Here is a 5599-nt window from a genome sequence, read left to right as displayed (position 1 = left end):
GCCGGCTCCGGGGCGCCCCCGGGGGGCCGCGGCCGGCACTGCCTCTCCCGAGAGCCCCGCGGGAGGGGCTTCCTGGCGAGCTTGTACCAGATCCCCGCCCTAGAAGGGGGGAAACTGAGGCCCAGACCGGGGAGCCCGCTGGGTGTCCTAGAGAGTCAGCTCCCCTTTCTACACCCTTCCCTTACTTTTGGGAGAGGATTGTTATTGTCCACAGCCTAAGGGATATATCTACATCTAACTTAGTACCATTTTTTAAAAAAAGTTTACAGAGCAAACTAGTTTTTCATTAAACAGTTAATACACATATTGTTTTGTGACATTGGTTGCCAACTCCACATGTCAACACTCTCCCCTTCCTGACCTTGGGTTCCCTATTACCAGCTTTCCTGTCCCCTCCTGCCTTCCATTCCTTGCACCTGGGCTCGTGTGCCCGTTTAGGTTCCTGTCTAATCTTTGGCTGAGGGGTGAGCCTCAGGAGCGACTTCGGTATTGAGTTAAAAGGGTGTCCAGGGGCCATACTCTCAGAGTTTCTTCAATCTCTGTCAGACCAGTAAGTCTGGTCTTTTTTTGTGAGATAGAATTTTGTTCTACATTTTTCTCCAGCTCTGTCGGGGATCCTCTATTGTGATTCCTGTCAGAGCAGTCGGTGGTGGTGGCCGGGCACCACCTAGCTGTGCTGGACTCAGTCTGGTGGAGCCTGTGGTAGTTGCGGTCCGTTAGTCCTCTGGACTAATCTTTCCCTTGTGTCTTTGGTTTTCTTCATTCCTCATTGCTCCAGACAGGGTGAGACCAGTGGAGTATCTTAGATGGCCACTCGCTAGCTTTTAAGACCCCAGACGCTACTCACCAAAGTAGCATGTAGAACATTTTCTTTATAAACTATGTTATGCCATTTGAGCTAGATGTTACCCAAGACCATGGTCCCCACAGCCTTCAGCCCAGAAATTTGGTCCTTCAGGGAGCTCAGATGTGTCTACAGACCTTCCATTAACTTAGTACCATTTCTAATGATTGTAGTTTGTGTCTGCCCTCGCCCACCAGCCTTTGAGTTTCCTGGGGCAAGGACTTTTACCCTATAACCCTCAGCTTGGCCCAGGGCCTGGTATATGATAGGTGCTGAAAGGAACGAATGGATGAATGAATACATGGAATCTGACCTTTGTGAAGAGCTAGGCAAGTTGGGACAGGCTTGGCTGTAGGATTCAGAGCCTGGGTGGGCCCAGGGACATCCTGTGCTCACACACACACACACACACACACACACACCACGGAACACATGCGGGCTTATGTACAGCTGGGTACATCCTACACGGAGACACATGTGTGTGTCAGCATTTGTTAGTACGCCAGTAGGATATCATCCCAGCTCCTCTCCCCGCACGGCCCTAGGTTTACCTCCCACTTTGCACCTACTCTCCATCCCTGGTGCCTCGGTGTCTGCAGAACAGGCTCCTGCATTTTCACACCGAGTGCCTCTGCTCTTGTGGCCGTACCCAGCCTGTCACCATCACTGCGGAGGTCTCTCCTCTTGTCAAAATTCTTCTCATCCTTCAGGGCTCAAGTCAACTTCTTTCCCCTTCACAAGTGTCCTGGCCCTCCTCTGACCCCTCCAGTCCTTACTGTCCACACCCCCGTCCAGCTGTCACACCAGGCCTGGGGTTATCTGCCTGGCAAAGAGCCTGGGCTCATCTGCCCTCCCAGGCTGTTGGGGGCCGGGGTTTTTTCCTGATGTTTAGAGTCCCTGGCACTAAGCTGGGCATGGAGAGGGTGTCTAATGCACTCTTAAAAAAAAAAAAAAAAGTTGCTGTCAAGTCAATTCCGACTCATAGTGACCCTATAGGACAGAGTAGAACTGCCCCGTAGGGTTTCCAAGGAGAGGCTGATGGATTTGAACTGCTGCCCTTTTGTTTAGCAGCTGTAGCTATTACCCACTGTGCCACCAGGGCTCCAGTGCACCCTTAACTGGATGACAAACCAATGAATACGTGGATGACTGAGGAATGACTGCCTGGATGGAAGAGCAGAGGTGACTGGCTGGGGCCAGGGCTCAGGGAGAGGCAAGGGCAGCACAGCCATTCTACCCAGTTTATACCAGACTGGCTGAAGCTCCCAGGGGCTTTGGTGGCCCTTTAGGGATCCTGAGCTCAGGCAACCCCCAGGCTGAAGAGCAGAGAACAGAGTCCAGCTGCATCAGGAATCGGGAATGAGGCTGAATGGGAACTGGGAATTCTGGGTGCTGCATGGGTGGCCTGATTCAAGTCACAGGCTCCCTGGGAGCTCTCTGGGATGTCCTCCCTGCCCTCGCTCCTGAGGCAGGGGAAGGCCACATCAGAGGTGACCTTGTTCCAGCTCAGCCCCCGGAAGACGGGGAAACCCAACGGGATGGGCCGATGGGACATAACCGCAGGTCCTTGGGCATAGCCCTGACCTCGTGACCCCACCTGGGAGACAGCAGGAGCCTTCCTGATGGCAGAGCGTGAGCTTTATTTCACCAAGAGAAGGTGCAAAGCTAGAACTGAAAGCAGATGGGCACTGGGCTTTCTCCCCACCTCAGCTGTCCTCAGGCCTGTCCTGGGTCACTGAGGAGTAGGACCCTAGAGCACCTCACCCCTCTCCCCCAGCCCCTTCATGGCCTGGCCTTGCCCAGACCACCCTTGAAACCAGATTCCATCTACCCCAGGGCTTAGTAGATGGGTGCTGAGAGCCTGGGATTGGGGGAGGGGAGGCACTACCCTGCCAACCCTTTCCCCGGGGGGGGGGGCTAGAGCAACCGAGCTGGGCCCGGCCCCTGCCCCCCACTTCCTTCCTCCCACCACCCTACCCTCCCCTGAGCCTCCTGGGGTTGCATAAGAGTGAGATGCAGGCATCTGTGAGGGGCAGAGGGATTGCTCAAGGTGAGGGCATGCTCCAGAAACCTCAAGCCCTGTTTCCTCAATGCCAAGGCAGGGCAGGAAAGGCCCAGCTGAGAGGGCCTTCTGGGTCACTGACTTCCTCCTGACTGTAGAGACCAGAGAAGGTCAGACCCACCTTCCCCCACCCAAGCCTAGAACCGGCCTCAGAGCAGGAGGGGCTGCATGAGGTTACTCTGTGAGACACTCCCCCCCCCCACACACACAGCCTGCACAATGGTTAGATCCACTTCCAGAGAGCCTAGGAGGTGAGTCTGGGCACCCCTGACATGTCAGCACCCCTGCCCTCCCCTGAGAGGCTGGAATCCAACCCCTTCCCTGCAGCACCAAGCTCTTGCTGGCAGAGGGGGAGCTCAGGGAAACTCAGTGCTAGGCTCACATAGGGCAGAGAGCTCACTGCTACGTCCAGGGCCATGCAGAGCAGTCAGGTAAACACTCAAATATTTGAGGGCTCCTACCACTATTTGGTGGAGCCCTGGTGGCACAGTGGTTAAGAGCTATGGCGTGCTACAGCTGCTAACTAAAAAGGTCTGCAGTTCAAATCCACCAGATGCTCCTTGGAAACTTGGTGGAGCCCTGGTGGCACAGTGGTTAAGAGCTATGGCGTGCTACAGCTGCTAACTAAAAAGGTCTGCAGTTCAAATCCACCAGATGCTCCTTGGAAACCCTATGGGGCAGTTCTACTCTGTCCTATAGGGTCACTGTGAGTTGGAATCGACTTGAGAGCAATGGGTTGCATTGGGTTTGGGTACCACTATTTGTGTGTGTGTGTTAAATACATATATAACAAAATATGTGCCAATCAAACAATTTTTACAGGTGTAAGTCAGTAATATTGATTACATTCTACATGTTGTACAGCCATTATCAGTATCCTTTTCCAAATCATTCCACCACCATTTACAGAAACTCAGTGCCTCCTAAGCAGTAACCCCTCCCTCTCTGCCCGCTTCTCACCCCTGGTAACCACCAATAAGCTGTGGTTTCTATATATTTGCCTGTTTCGTATACGTGAGATCATGCCCCCACCGCTACTTTTTTTTATTGTGCTTTAAGTGGAAGTTTACAAATCAAGTCAGTCTCTAATACAAAAACTTATATATACCTTGCTATGTACTCCTAGCTGCTCTCTCCCTAATGAGACAGCACACTTCTCCTCTCCACCCTGTATTCCCCGTGTCCATTCAGCCAGCTTCTGGGCCCCTCTGCCCTCTCATCTCCCCTCAGGACAGGAGCTGCCCACATAGTCTCATGTGTCCACTTGAGCCAAGCATTTCACTCCTCAGCAGTATCATTTTCTGCTTTACATAGTACAGTCCAATCCCTGTCTGAAGAGTTGGCTTTGGGAATGGTTCCAGTCTTGGGCTCACAGAGGGCCCAGGGACCATGACCTCCGGGGTCCCTCCTAGTCTCAGTCAGACCATTAAGTCTGGTCTTTTTACAAGAATTTGGAGTCTGCATCCCACTGCTCTCCTGCTCCCCGAGGGGTTCTCTGTTGTGTTCCCTGTCAGGGCAGTCATCAGTGGTAGCCGGACACCATCAAGTTCTTCCAGTCTCAGGCTGATGTAGTCTCTGATTTATGTGGCTCTTTCTGTCTCTTGGGCTCATATTTACCTTGTGTCTTTTGGTGTTCTTCATTCTCTATTGTTCCAGGCCCCACCACTATTTTTAATGAAAATAACCACTAATACATTGTGGAGAAGGATATAAAATCCATATGCGATTGCAAAGGTAACATGAGAGATTTCAAAGACATTTCATTCTTGAGACTGACACTTCAGGTTATTCTCCCAGACTTGGTACAAGCTTCCTCTCCAGTCTTTGGGGAGAAAGTTTGAGAAATGTTAAAATAATGCATTTTCTCTCCCTGAGTGTCAGAATTCTAATAAAGATTTATTGAGACTACAAGACCCAAAGGAATGCCTCCCTGTGATGGATTTTAGTCCACGTGACTAATGACAAGAGACCAGAACCCCAGAATGTCTGAACTAGGAGGGACTCCAGCGATCAAGTCAAGTCCTTTATTTAACAAAGAGAAAAGCCCCAGAGAGGGGAGGTGGCCTGTTCAAGGTCACACAGCTCCATTTCAAGGCTGCAAACCCAACCTGCTTTGGAAACAATTTCCAACAACCATCCAATACACCTTCCAAAGAGCCAGGACTCAGGCTCAGAGGAATCGTTGCCATTCCAGGGGCAGCGCCAGCCTTCCTGGGTTCAGACCCCTGTCCCTCTGTCTGTCCCTGCAGAGGTGGCTCCAGAGCTAGCCAGGCCCAAGGAAAAAGTTGCACACAAGTTTTTTGTATCACCTGTTTTCTGATCTCCGGCCTTGGCAATAGCTTAGTCACGTTCTCTTTATGCAGACATCTTTGCAGTTGTTGTAGCCTTATTATTTTATCATTAGTCATCTTTGTTAGTTTCTGAGAACTGTCATAACAAAGTATCACAAACCAGGAGACTTAAAACAGCAGAAATGTATTCTCTCACAGTTCTGGAAGGCTAGTAGTCCAAAATCAAGGTGTTGGCATGGTTGGTTCCTTCTAGAAGCTCCAAGGGGCAATCTATGCCAAGCCTCTCTCCCAGCTTCTGGTGGTTGCACCAATCCTTGGTGTTCCAGCATTTGCAGCTTCATGTGCCTCCATCGTCACGTGGCATTCTCCCCGTGTGTCTCTGTGTCTTCACGTGGCATTCTC

At 51.5% G+C, this 5599-nt stretch overlaps 1 protein-coding gene across 4 annotated transcripts in view; it reads left to right on the top strand.

The window, feature by feature from the left end:
• The window catches only part of CDH23 (cadherin related 23), a 528116-nt gene that overhangs the window by 482010 nt on the left and 40507 nt on the right, over positions 1-5599 (top strand). The gene's annotated exons all lie outside the window — the stretch shown is intronic.

Source organism: Elephas maximus, chromosome 16, assembly GCF_024166365.1.
Source record: "Elephas maximus indicus isolate mEleMax1 chromosome 16, mEleMax1 primary haplotype, whole genome shotgun sequence".
NCBI lineage: Eukaryota > Metazoa > Chordata > Mammalia > Proboscidea > Elephantidae > Elephas > Elephas maximus.
This window is presented reverse-complemented; position numbering and strand designations above follow the sequence as displayed.